The sequence below is a fragment of the Eptesicus fuscus genome, chromosome 8 (assembly GCF_027574615.1).
Source record: "Eptesicus fuscus isolate TK198812 chromosome 8, DD_ASM_mEF_20220401, whole genome shotgun sequence".
NCBI classification, from domain to species: Eukaryota; Metazoa; Chordata; class Mammalia; order Chiroptera; family Vespertilionidae; genus Eptesicus; species Eptesicus fuscus.
Window position 1 is genome coordinate 75534581 of NC_072480.1, and position 15079 is coordinate 75549659.

Below are 15079 nucleotides of genomic sequence, written 5' to 3' on the forward strand. Positions count from 1 at the left end.
GAACTAGGAGGGCATGGTTAGATTCCCAGTCAGGGCACATCCTGGAGTTGCGGGCTCGATCCCCAGCATGGAGCATGCAGGAGGCAGCCAATCAATGATTCTCTCTCATCATTGATATTTCTCTCTCTCCCTCACCCTTCCTCTCTGAAATCAATAAAAACATATTTTTAAAAAAGAATTTCCACTATCTTTCCCTCAGTCCCTTCCTCTAAGATAAAATTTTTAAAATTGCAGACCAATGCCCTTAACCAAATATTAGCATTTTAAGTACAATAGTATATAAAATAAAGTAATATATCAAAACCAAGTGAAGTTTAACATTTGGTTTAACATTTGAAAAATCTGAGAAAGAAAAGACATAAAGAAAAAATAAAAATCATCACAATAGAAGCAGCAGCATTTGGTGAAATTCAACTCTCAATGTTGATTTAAAAACAATTCTCAGCAAACTAGGAATAGAAGGGAACTTCCTTAACCTGAAAAAGGCCATTTACAAAAGACTTAAGCTAACATCATGCTTAAAGGTAACAAAATGAAGTTTTCCCCCTAAGGTTGAGATAAGGCAAGGATGTCTACTTTATTCAATATTGTATTAGAGGTCTTAACCACTGCAATACAACAGGAAAAAGAAATAGAAAGCATACAGATGAAGGAGAAGTAAAATAATCTTTATTCACACATGACATGATCATAGAGGTAGGAAATATCAAGACATCTATAAAAATTCCACTAGAACTAATAAGCCAATTTAGTATGGTCACAGGAAGTGCGGTCACTAAACAAAGATCAACTGTACTTCTACATTCTAGAAACAAAAATTGGAAAATGAAATTTAAGAGCACCATTCCATTCAAAATAATATCTAGAAATGTGTGAAATGCCTAGAGATAAATTACAAACTATGAAAAAAACACACGTACACTGAAAACTACAGTGCATTGCTGAAAATTAAAGGTAACTAAAATAAATGGAGAACTATATATGTCACTGGAAAATTCAATATTGCTAAGATGTTAGTTTTCTTCAAATTGATATATACATTCAATCCAATGCTCACTGAAATTCCAGAGGCTTTTTCCTTTATAGAAAAATTAAAAGTTGTTCTATATGGATATGTATATGGAAATTTAAGGAGTCAAAGCAATTTTTAAAAGAATGGTTGGAGAACTTACTTAACCTCATTTCAGGACTTGTTATAAAGCTATAGTAATTAATAAACTGTAATATTGGTGAAACAAGAGACAGAGATGAACTGAATGGAATAGGGAGTACCAAAATATATCTTTCTATATACAGCCAAGCTATTTTCAACTAATACGCCAAGGTACTTTAAGGGGTTTTTTCATCAAACAGCTATCATATTTTGCGGGGGGGGAGGGGTGAACATTGATTCTTATCTGACACCGTCCACAAAATTAAATTTGATCATAGGCCTAACTGTAGAAGTTAAAACCATAAATCTTCTAGAAGAAAACATAGGAGAAAAACATCTTTATGATGTTGGGATATGCAAAGATTTTTTTGAAAAATATATTTTTATTGATTTCAGAAAGGAAAGGAGAGGGAGAGATAGAAACATCAATGATGAAAGAATATTGATAAATTGGATTTTCATTAAATTTAGAGCTTGCTTTTTGAAAAATATTAAAAAGTAAAAAAAGACAAGCTTAATGGGAAAAAAATATTTACCATACATTAAAGTATTTGTACCCAGAATATATTAAAAAGACACAATTCAATTAAGAAAACCAATAAGCCATTTTTATTTTTTTAAATTTTTATATTTAAAAAATCTTTATTGTTGAGAGTATTACAGATATCTCTCTTTTTTCCCCCATTGACCCCCAGCACCCAGTTCCCACCCCAGGCCTTCACCACCCTATTATCTGTGTCCATATGTAATGCATAAAAGATCTTTTGGTTAATCTCTTCCCACCCCAACTCCCCCCTTCCCTCTGAGATTTGTCAGTCTGTTCCATGTTTCCATGTTTCCCACTGATTCTTACAGCCCAAAGTTAAGAGGACTTCTCTTCCCTGTTCTCGGACCCTGGGCGGGGCATCTGGTGTGAGGCTGGGACCCCCTGCTCCTCACAGCGGCCTCTGCAGGGACAATCTCCCTCTGGATTAAAAAAAACGGCCCACATGGGTACCAGACCAGCCCGTTCTGTGCCTCCTCCCCTCCCACTAGTCTCAATGTGCTTACTTCTTTACTTCTCTAGTTGTAGGACTTCCATTCAGCCAGCTTTCAGGCAGTTCCAAATAATGGTTGTTCTGTATTTTAGTTTTAATTTTGAAGTGGATATGGGAGGCGGCGAGTACTGGCATTTACTTATGCTGCCATCTTGGTTCTCTCCTCCCAATAAGCCATTTTTAATAACAAGACAAAGTTTGAACACCTGAAAAAGGTATAGGAACAGTTATTAGGCACATAAAAAGATCTTCAACCTCTCAGTCATCAGGACAAGGCAATAACAATGAAATAGCATTACTCAGCTATCAAAATTTTTAAAATTGAAAAGAATTATAATACCAAGTGTTGACAAAGATGTGGAGCTAATGTTGATGGGAATGTGCAATAGTACAATCACTCTAGAAAAGTGTTTGACAATTTCTAAAGTTAAACATATATCACCTACCATATGACCCAGCCATTATATGCTTGGTATTTATCCAAGAGAAATGAAAGCATATATCCACACAATGATTTGGTTCTGAATATTCATAGCAACTTCATTGGTAACAAATAAAATACTGAAAACAATTCAAATGTCCTTCAACAAGTGAATGGGTAAACAGACTGTGGTAGAGCCATACACTGAATAAGCTGGTATCAGCAATAAAAATAAAGGAACTAGTGGTACACAAAGCATGGATGAATCACAAAATATTATGCTAAGAAAAAATTCAAATGCAAAACAGGATGCACTATGTGAGTCCATCTATACAAAATATGAAAAACTAATCTGTAGAGACACAAAGATCAGTGGCTACCTGGATTTAGGGATGGGGTTAACTATAACGAGACACAGGGAATTTTCAGAATGAAGAAAATGTTTTCTATCTTGATTGGGATGGTGGTTTCATGGGTGTATACATTTGTCAAAACTCATCATACTGTACACCTTGATATGTTTATTTTATATAAACTAACCTTGATAAAACTGATTTGAAAAGGTAAAGGTACATGTTGCCTGGCTACTGTGGCTCATTGGTTGAGCATCTACCCATGCACCAAAAGGTCACCAGTTTGATTCCCGGTCATAGCACATGCCGGGTTACAGGCTCATTCCCCAGTGGAGGGTGTGCAGGAGGCAGCTAATTGGTGTTTCTCTCTGAAGTCAATAAAAATATATTTAAAATAAAAAAAGGAAAGGTAAATGTTACAAGAAAAAAAAAGAAAAGGAAAGGGCACTTTTACCTGGCTCTACCTGGGGAAACTAAAAGGCAAGATAACATTTGCTCCTTTTACGGTCTTTTTATCTTAGTTGTAATCCATGGTGACTGTGATCTTTCTTAACATTTCTATCTTGGTCCTAAACTTTTTTAAATTAATAACAGACAATGGCCAGATTAACTGACGATTAAAGCTACCATGTAACCATCATAACAAATATTAATACCATCTATGTCTGAATATAAGCACTTCTCTAAAGATCTTTTGTCCCACCCTTACTTTTTGTTTCAGTCTTCTTGGCCATAATTTCAACAAGGTTTTGATACACCCACTTATTGCTAAATTCTGTGTTGCACTGGCAGCATAGAACCATTGTGAAACCCACTCCATCCCCTCTGAGTTATAATCATGAGTTACAAATGTTGAAGTGGCTTCATGTTGATTTCAGTTCTCATTCTGTGTCTTCCACAATGGCTCTGGTTAACTACATTTCATTTCTTAAACAAGCATAAGTTAGTTAATACCACCTCACACCCCAGGCTTCAGAGATAGCAACTAGGTAATTGGAAACATGAGCACAATTAAAATTACAGAATTTCTCATGCTGCAAAAGACTTGGAACTATTGACTTAATCTGCTATCTATAAGAAAGTAGAAGTTCTGGTTCTATTTTGAGAGGGATCCTCTTTCATAACCTTCTAAAAGGAAGGCGACCATGATTTAAGTATTTCAAGGAATTATCAGAGATGTGTACAAGATGTGTATAAAAGATGTTCTCAATGGTACTGTTTTATTTTTTTTAAGTCTTTAGTGTTGAAGGTATTACATATGTCTTCCTTTTCTCCCATTGACCTCTCCCAACCCGCTCCCACCACCCCCAGCCCAGGCCTTCACCCCTTTAATGTCTGTGTCCATTGGTTATGCATATATGCATACAAGTTCATTGGTTGATCTCTTCCCACCCACCCTCCATATGATTTTAAATAACAAGAAAGTGTAAACAATCTAAATATCCTAAAGGAGATGGCTGGTTTTAAAAAAATTATTGTATGATAGGAGTGTTTTTAAAAATTCTTTACTTCATTTTTCAATTACAGTTGACATATAATATTATAGTTTCAAGGTGTATAACATAGTGATTAGACATTTAGATACCTTAAGAAGTGATCATCTGATAAGTCTAGTACCCATCTAACACCACACATAGCTATTACAATATTACTGACTATATTCCCTATGCTGTACTTTACATCCCCATAACTATTTTTATAACTAGCAATTTATACTACTTCTTAATTGTATGATGCGAGTCTTGCTTCCTTTTCCCGCTTGTTAGTATAAATTTCACTTGAAAGCTTACTGTTTTCTGTTTTTCTGACATGTTATTCATTAATACTAACTAGTCTTACACTTATCAGCCATGATTTACTTGCCTTTTGTATCATTAATAGGTCATTTTGGCCACTGGGAGCATTCTCAGGTTAGCTCCTGTGTACGTACCTATGACAAGCTCATCCTTGTTTTCTTAGCCTGTCCTTACTTTCTGGCTCCACAAAAAGCTCCAGGCTCATCTTGTATTTTCCAGCCCAGCCTTGGAATCAACAGTAATCCAAGGAGCCTGGTTCCTTTTGTTGGAGAGCAATATTTAGAACCCATGATCTGGATCATTGCTGCTGCCTGACCCTCTCAGTGGCCAGTTAGGAGACAAGTGTGTGTCTCACCTGGGTACACACAACTCTATTTATTCCTGTACCCGGGCATCTATCTATCTATTTATCATCTATCTACCTATTATCTAACACACACACCAGTTCCAGTATCAAGGATTCATTCACACCTTTCCCTTTTCCTCACTTTAACTTCTTTCTGCCGTGAGAAATCTGCAAATTATTATTACCTGCAAAATATCTACTTATTTGATCAACACTGGTAGACATAGTTTTAGAACTGCTAACCCACACATCCATGAAAATAAATTTACCAACTAGAGGACAGCTGTCCATACAGCTGTCTGTCTTTGGCCGCAGGGTACCCAAGAGAAACACAAAGTTACTAAGTGCAGATCCCTTCTCTCCCATATCTTTCAATGTGGTCATGCGATCCATTACGTATCTTTGTCACAAACTACATTTTATCCGGTGTTGGAGTAGAGCTCTACGGATACCCTAGACCTTGAGAAAGGCAAACAAGGGGGTCCTAGAGCAAATTAAGCCTGAAATATCACTAATGACAAAACTGAAGCTGTTCTACTTCAGCCACATCAAAAGAAGACAGGGTTCTTTAGAAAGACAATAATGCTGGGGAAAATAGATGGTAGGAAGAGGGGAAGACCAAATGTGAGATGCACTGATTCCAAAAAAGAGTTTAGGAAAGAGAAAAATGAGGGAGCTGGCCCTACAAATAAAACTCTGTAAGTCTAAAAGTGTGGCACTGGAGCCCTGGCCACTTTGGCTCAGTTGGTTGGAGCATCGTCCTCTACACCAAAGGGTTGTGGGTTCGATTCCCAGTCAGGGCACATATCTAGGCTGTGGGTTTGGTCCCCAGTAGAGGCGAGTAAGAGAGGCAACTAATCAACGTTTCTCTCACCTCAATATTTCTATCTCTTCCTCTCTCTAAAATCAATAAACATATCCTCTGGTGAGGATTAAAAAAAAATCCCTTTTAAAAAATAAAATAAAAGTGTGGCATAAAAACAGAATAAAAAGTCAAGTATGTCTCAAATTTAGTATAGGATGCAATGGAATCTCAAATCAGTGAGAAAAGGTGAGCTTTTTAGTAAATGGTATTAGGATAATTAGAGTACTATATAGAAAAAGATAAAACGCAATCCACACTCTTTTTAAAATATATATATTTTTATTGATTTCCGAGAGGAAGGGAGAGGGAGAAAAACATCCATGAAAGAGAATCATTGATCAACTGCCTCCTGCACTCCCCACACTGGGGATGGAGCCCACAACCCAGGCATGTGCCCTGACCGGAAATCAAACTTTTACCTCCTGGTTCATAGATTGATGCTGAGCCACACTGGCGTGGGGCAATCCACATTATTCACACTCCTCATTAGGATAATGTGAGAGACCAATCGGGAGCCAAAAACCAGGATTACAACTTCATTAGAGGCAAAAGACCTGCCGGGCTGTCTCGCAATGGGAGAACAGCAACCCGTGCAGAGGTGAGCACTCCTTTTGAGGGGAGGAATGGGAAGGAACAGGGGCTTAGTGTACTCGGTGTGCGCTGATTGGTGGTTTAATGTATGGTCCATATAACGTACATAGTTAGTCACTCAGGTGCTTAGGGACAAGGGCTTAGGGTATTTGGCAGGTGTTGATGGGTGGTTCAATGTATATGTCCATATAAGGTACATGGTTAGTCACTCAGGTATTTCCGGGCTGCAGGTTACGTCATACTCTGCCCACCAGTTGGGGGAAGGGAGGATCTATCATAATGAATCACAGATACGGTAAATGTAAAAAATGAATTTATGCATGTGCTGACAGAAAAAAACAGATATATTTTTCATAACCTAGGACTAGGAAAAACTGTCCTATCTCAAAATCCAAAGCTATCAGGAAAGAGTGATAAATTCAACCATGTTCAAACAACAACAAAAAAACCTTTTGTGGAGAAACCAAGATGGCGGCATAAGTTAAACACCTATACTGCTGCCTTGCACAACAATTTTAAAACTGCAACTGGAAGACAGAGCGGACATCATCCAGAACCACCGGAAAGCTGACTGAGTGGAAATTCTACAACTAGAAGGAAAGAGAAAAGGACACTGAGACCCAGAGGAGCTGTGGAGGTGCGGAGACTCGTGCGCGCAGAAAGGGCGGGCGGCTGAATGCAGCTGGCTTACGTGTGGCGCTTGGAGAGGGCAGGCAGCAAATACGCGGCTAGCTTTCTCATTCGGGAGGAAAACAAAACCTTCTGACTGCACTGAAATCCAGCTCCGGGTGAGACTTTGAGTACCAGACTCATTTGGAAAGAAACTGGACTGTCTGGCAGTGGGAGAAACTCTAGAGCAGCCTTCTCTCAGAGGTGCGTGCAGCCATTGCCGCAGGACACCTCTTAGGGCGGGGCTGACGGGAAACCAAGGCTGTCTGCTCCACCTTGAGACTCTGCCCCATCCAAGCTGAGCACAGAAGCCCTCCCAATGGCTAGCTTTCTCCTTCGAAAGGGAAGCAAAACCTCGCCGCTGTACTGAAATCCAGTTCCGGGTGAGACTTTGGGTACCAGACTCATTGGGGGAGAAACTGGACTGTCTGGCAGCGGGCGAAACTCGAGAGCAGCCTTCTCTCAGAGGTTCGTGCAGCCAGTGCCGTGGGACACTGAGACACAGGGCCCTTTTAGGGCGGGGCGGACTGGAAACCAAGGCTGGCTGCTCCACCCTGAGACTCCACCCCATGCAAGCTGAGCACAGAAGCCCTCCCAGCAGACACTGCTGATCCTCACAGCCAATTGGCCTGGAGGTCAACTCCCCACAGTGATACCAACAACAATCAAGGCTTAACTACAACAAGACTGCACACACAGCCCACAAAAGGGTGCACCAAGAGTGTCCACCTCAGGTAACTGTGGAGGCTGAGACACTGGGCCCTGCTAGGGCACTTAGCACACAAAGCAACTCCATCAACTCAGGGAAGCAGCTAAAATGCGGAGACAAAGAGGCAGGCCACAAATGAAGGAAATGGAGGAAACCAAAAGACTGGATATAGAGTTCAAAACCACGGTTATAAGGTTTTTCAAGAATTTCCTAGAAAAGGCCGATAAATTTAACGACACCCTCAAGGATATGAAAAAGGATCAACTAGAAATTAAGCATACACTGACTGAAATAAAAAATATTATACAGAGACCTAAAAGCAGACTAGAGGATAGCAAGAACCAAGATTTGGAATACCAAGAAACAAAAAACTCTCCTCCGGAAAAGCAAAAAGAATCCAAAAAGTTGAAGATAGTGTAAGAAGCCTCTGGGACAACTTCAAGCGTACCAACATCAGAATTATGGGGGTCCCAGAAGAAGAGAGAGAGCAAGATACTGAAAACCTGTTTGAAGAAATAGTGACAGAAAACTTCCCCCACCTGGTGAAATAAATAGACTTACAAGTCCAAGAAGTACAGTTACCTACAAGGGAGCACCCATACGATTGTCAGCTGATTTCTCAACAGAAACTATGCAGGCCTGAAGGGAGTGGCAAGAAATATTCAAAGTGATGAATAGCAAGAAACTACAACCAAGATTACTCTACCCAACAAAGCTATCATTCAGAATTGAAGGTGAGATAAAGAGCTTCACAGATAAGAAAAAGCTAAAGGAGTTCATCACCGCCAAACCAGAATTATATGAAATGCTGAAAGGTATTCTTTAAGAAGAGGAAGAAGATGAAAAAGATAAAGATAAAAATTATGAACAACAAATACATATCTATCAACAAGTGAATCTAAAAACCAAGGGAATAAAAAATCTGTTGAACAGTATTAACTGGTGAATATAATAGAATCAGGGGCATAGAAAGGGAGTGGACTGACAATTCTTGAGGGAAAAGGGGAGTGGGGGGTGAGGGAAGAGACTGAACAAAAAGCGTACAACTATGGATGAGGACAGTGGGGGGGCGGTAAGGGCAGAGGGTGGGGTAGGAACCTGGTGAAGGGGAGCTATGGGGGGGAAAAAGAGGAACAATTATAATAATGTGAACAACAAAGACTTATTAAATTAAAAACAAAAACCTTTTGCAAAACAGTAATATAAGCCAAGTAAAGTGTCAAATGACAAATTGATTTTTAAAATGACATACTAACTTTAAAAATGTGACCTATGTCACAAATATCTCTATAACCCAATAGAAAAACAGGCACAAAATGCAGGTTATTTGTTTAAAAAGTAATGCTAGGCCGGCCAGCATGGCTCAGTGGTTGAGCGTCAACTTATGAACCAGGAGGGCATGATTCAATTCCTGGTCAGGGCATATGCCCAGGTTGCAGGCTCAATCCCCAGTGTAGGGCATGTAGGAGGCAGCCAATCAATGATTCTCTCCCATCACTGATGTTTCTCTCTCTCTCTCTCCCTCTCCCTTCCTGTCTGAAATAAAATAAAAGGGAGTTTCAGCTTTTCTCATAAAGGAAATGCAAATTAAAACTACAGGGGTATAATTTCTTACCTATCTGATTGGCCACAATCTAAAAGTGTGACAACACTCTTTCAGGCTGTGGTTAAAGAGGCACTCTGGTGCATGCATTGTTGGTGGAAATGTAAAGGGGACAGCCCACATAGGGAGAAATATCACAAAGTTACATATACCTAGAAAAACTGCACTACTAAAGATAACAGGATTTCCACTTCAAAATGATAATAAGCACAAAAGATTTCAAACATATCAATCATATAAAAATCCACAGTTCTCAGTAGTTAGAGAATCGGCTTATGGGACCCAAGGGTCCAGGGTTCAATTCCCAATCAAGGGCACATACCTGGGTAGCAGGTTTCCCCTGACGCTGGTTTAGAAGAAAGCATGAAGCAACCAATCAATGTGTCCCTCCCTCCCTTCCACTCTCTCTAAAAACTGATGAAAAAAATATCCTCAGGTAAAGATTAAAAAAAAAATCCATGGTAATACTTTTAAATTTTCAAACCCTAGCTGGTTTGTCTCAGTGGATAGAGTGTTAGCCTGCAGACTGAAGGATCCCAGGTTCAATTCCAGTCAGGGGCACATGCCTGGGTTGCTGGTTCGATCCCCAGTAGGGGGCATGCAGGAGGCAGCTGATCAATGATCCTCATCATTGATGTTTCTCTCCCTCTCCCTTCCTCTCTGAAATCACTAAAAATATATTTTAAAACAAACAAATAAAATAAATTTTCTAAATGTTATGGTTCACTTTTTTAAAAATAAACTATATTTTAGAGCAGTTTTAGCAAAATTGAGAGGAAAGTACAGAATTTCCTATGCCCTCTACCCCCATACATGCACAGCCAACCCACTACCAACTGCTCCCACCAGAGTGGAACATTTGTTGCACTTGAACCTACATTGATACATCATTACTCAGTCCACAGTTTACATTAGGGTTCACTCTAGGCGTTGTACTTCACTTTTGGAAGTTGCTTAGGCACCACTAAGTCATTATTCTGAAAACAGATAAATAAAAGAATCAAAATCAGGCATTTATCCTGCCTTTATCCTTCCTCTGTAACAGATGGGGCCAGCTGACAACTTCTCTAAAGTGTGCCAACCAGGTAATAAATGCCTCCTGATGCAATGCAGTCAGAAATACACAGCAGAGCCTTGAATGCACCTGTAAATACCCCAAGGAGCTTGTTGAAAGCAAGTTTTGATTCAGGCCCATGGTAGGGCTTGAGACTACATTTCTAACAAGCTCCCAGGCAAAACCAATCCAGTGCTGCAATCCTACAATGTTAGGGGCAGAAATAGAACACTGGGGAATACCTAAAATTATAAGAAATATTAATCATGCTCTGTTAACCCTGATTGTTCTGTTCTGACTAGAGAAAGCACATTCTAATCTAGTTCAGAGGTATATGCCCCAGGACATGGGAGTTAACATGGAATGCAGTCCATTCTCCTTTTCTGAGAATGCCTATCATCAGAAAGATTAACAACCTTATTGCTAAAACAATCTGGCCCCAGAGGCACTCACCCTTTGCAACACCCCCAGCCTGCCTATAACCTGTAACCTTTATACCTTGCCTCTTCCCCATGCCTGTAATTCCTACTTTGCCATGTAATCTGTGTCCTTCTACCCATAATTTTTAGTTTATGGGGAAGGGTAAAGCAGATTTTTTGGATGACCTGCTGCTCTCCCATACTGCCAGCATTATTGGAATAAATGCTCATATATGATTCAATTCTGTCTCTGCTTAATTGGCTCAAGCAGTGACAGGCAGCCCAGAACCACTGGTTGTCGCTTTCAACACTTAACACTGAGTGGTGAGAGTCTAGTACTACTTATGAAGCATTTTACCAAGGGGAAATGAGCCTGATCTACTCAAGCCTCTTGATCAAAAACTACCAGTTTACTGGAGTAAAGAAAAAGATGACCATTCAAGAAATGAATCAGGTCAGCCCAAACTTTGGGGTATCCTATAGGAAAAGTAATCCAGTTTCCCCAACAAATAAGTGGTATGCAAAATAGGAGAGGGGACTTGAGACTTACCATCAAAAGCAATATACAGACCAGACTGGATCTGATTTGAGCAAACCAGCTATAAAAAGATATTTTTTGAGACAAGTGGGGAAATGTGAACATAGACTAGAAACTAACTACAAAGGAATTATTAGGTTTTGGTTTTATATTAAATGAGATAATGGCATTGTCATATAAAAAAGTACATGAAAAATATGATGTCTGAGGTTTGTTTTATAATATTCAAGCAAGAATCCAAAGCAAAACAAGTTTGAAGGGGAGAATAAACCATAATAATCAACAGAATTCATTGCTTTTTAAAAAAATTTTCCTTTTTTATATATATACATTGATTTCAGAGAGGAAGGGAGAGGGAGAGACAGAAACATCAATGATGAGAGAGAATCATTGATCGGCTGCCTCTTGCACGCCCCCTACTGGGAATCGAGCCAGCAACCCAGGTATGCCCTTGACCAGAATCAAACCCGGGACCCTTCAGTTGGCAGGCCTACGGGATAGACTCTATCCACTAAGCCAAACTGGCTAGGGCTGAAATTTTCTTTAAAAAAAAATTTTTTTTTTGTCAATCCTCACCTGAGGATATTTTTTCACTGACTGAGTGAAATGGAGAGGAAGAGACGGAGAGAAAACTCGATGTGAAAGAGACACATCAATTAGTTATCTCCCTCACACACCCAACCAGTAGCTGGATCCAGCCTGCAACCAAGGTACATGCCCTTGACCAGAATCGGACCCGGGACCCTTCAGTACGCAGGTCGAAACTCTATCCACTGAGCCAAACCGGCTAGGGCTGAAAAATTTTTATGACACAAATTGAAAATAAAAAATTAGCCCAGCTGGTATGGCTCAGTTGGTTGAGAGTCTGCCCATACACCAGGAGGTCGCTGATGCAATTCTCAGTCAGGACATATGCCAGGGTTGTGGGCTCAATCCCCAGCAGGGGGCATACAGGAGGCAGCCGATCAGTGATTTTCATCATTGATGGTTTCTATCTCTTTCCCTATCCCTTCTCTCTGTAATCAATAAAAAACATATGTATTTTAAAAATTAGAAAATAAAAAATTACATCTCCATTCAAAATTACTATTTTCGCTCACCAATTCTCAAGAAAAATTTTAACTTGGAGCAAAAGGGAGGAAAAAGGCTCAGACTGCTTCTTAGCCTGCTCATCTCAATTTTACTTCATATCAACCATTTATCTAATTCAGATACTGAGCCCATTTATAAGTTACCAGACCCTCCTAGTGGCACAAGCCTTCAGGGAAATATGCATTCCCAGCTTTGGAGCTTTAGTTATTTCAGATACAAAAAGGCCCCCTTTAATTGTGTTGATACTGTTCATTATTATCAAAGCAATGTCTAAGTTTTACTCCTCGACTCTGCTAAGCAACTCTGAAGCAAATATCTGAATTGCTTACTGCCCTCATTGCTTTATTAAAAAAAAAAAAAGCTCCCTGCTCCCCTGAAAGAAGTCAGAAGACATGGAGCCATTCATTGGGTTTGCTTTTCCATGTCTTCCCTTCAATCAGAAATAGATTAGAACCAGCCCATATCAAGGATCCAACAACAACAACAAAACCAAACAAACAATAAAAAACCACCATATTATTTTATCATACTCTATAAAAATGTTACAACATATAATGTTTGCTTTCATTTTCAGTCTTTGACTTTCTGTTATTTATACCCTGTCCTATTGCAGGCATACATTACTTTGTCTTTAATGAGGTTATAATATTAAAAAGAGAAGACTGTACACAAAGCATGTCCTGGGCAAAGACTCTTAAGTTGTACACAACAGAAATGGGCACGGACTGATCTAAGCAGAAGAATAACTTGCTGAAAAGACTTTGAGTAGCTCACAGAATTTCCAAAAAGGATGCAGAACAATGCCAGGGAAACAGCAGATATAAGAGAGCAGGAGCACCACAGCTAAACACATACTACAAACCCAGGGAGTTCCAGCACTTCACCGCTGCCTCCAGAAATTCCATTTTGCTAAGGCTGCAGCCGCTATCACCACCAAACACCAGATTCTCAGGTGTTTAGCTTCTTTGCAACCACTTAATTCCTAATTCAGTCTAACAGGCTGAACTCTGGCCAAGTTCAGACCTTAGCTGCTAGGAAGGCTGGAAACGTGATCATCTGTTTTTGTTTTGTTTTGTTTTGTTTTGTTTTGTTTTGTTTTTCAGTTTCTACCAGGAGCCCTGTCTACTACCCTTATTCACAAAGGAAGTAATTCTCCCCACATAGGAAGGAGCTTCAGGTGGAAATGACAATTCAGAGGTTTTTTTGTTTCTACACTCAAGATTATTTGGTAGGTGGTTTTTTGTTTGTTTGTTTTTTTTAATTTTTAATTGCTTTCAGAGAGGAAGGAAGAGGGAAAGAGAGAGAGAAACATCAATGATGAGAGAGAATCATTGATCAGCTGCCTCCTGCATGCCCCCTACTCGGGATCCAGTCTGCAACCAGGGCATGTGCCCTTGACCGGGAATCGAATCTAGGACCCCTCAATCCGCAGGCCGACACTCTCCACTGAGCCAAACCAGCTAAGGCTATTTGGTAGTTTCTCATTATCAGGAGAAAATGAAAATATTTTAGAATTTCTCCAATTTACCTCGATTTAACAGTCTACTTTGTAGAGACAACCCAGGCTCAAATACCATTTTCACATATTGGACCAATACCACATGCTAACAAATTATTGTTCATAAACCACTTTACAGTGAAAGTAGAAACAGACCCTAGACTTACTATTTTTCCTATCATGTGCCTCAATTGGATAGCACTTCACCTAAGCGGAATTCTGCTGTTTAAGCACTAGCCCCATCTGGAACAACAACGACAAACAAAGAATCCAAAAAGATCCTTGAAAACATAAACTAGATATCACCAAATCTACTCTTTAGTTAAGAGCCGATTTCTGCCCCAAACAACAGAACAAAAGCCAACAGGTCTTTGCTTTCTCTCGGAGCCCACCTGCTCCCATTTTACCTGTACTACTCAGCTTCGTGACTTTTCCCAGCTGATTCTATGTTAGAAGCGGGAAGGAAGGAAAGGAAAACTGGACAAAATCTCCAAAAAGCAAATAAATGTTTAGAACTAAGAAAAAAAAGCGACAACAGTTAGTAGATGACAGGATCAGGTCGAGGGGCAAGGCAGCAAAGGCTGGAATCGGAGGAGGTTAAGCGTGACTGTGGCCAGGGCGCTGGGTGGCAGGAGGAGGAAAGAGAAAGAGAAAGAGAACGGAGAAAGGCAAACCAAGGGCGGTGACCTTCCTCAGGCAAAAGGGAGGGAGGGAGGGAGAGAGGTGCTTTAGGAAGGTTCTAGAAACAGAGAGACTGCAGTTTCCTTTCCTGTGGAATGTATGGATTATAGGGAATGGACGAATGTTTAACTTTTTTGATAAATGCCACCCCCAACCCTATACGTCTTCAGGTGGGTGTCACAGCTGGGGATCACTGTAACCTCTGAATCTCCTCCAAGTAACATTTTTTTGTTTAGCTTTAAATTCTGTACTTA

The 15079-nt window shown here is 39.8% G+C and overlaps 1 long non-coding RNA gene across 1 annotated transcript; it reads right to left on the bottom strand.

The window, feature by feature from the left end:
• Positions 1–1957: 1957 nt before the first annotated feature.
• On the bottom strand, positions 1958–14910 carry LOC129149992 (uncharacterized). Its single transcript, XR_008556768.1, has 3 exons — positions 14552–14910; positions 2204–2396; positions 1958–2119 (listed from the first exon to the last, which is right to left on the bottom strand). It is a non-coding gene; the product is annotated as an uncharacterized LOC129149992 (long non-coding RNA).
• Between the last annotated feature and the right edge of the window lie 169 nt (positions 14911–15079).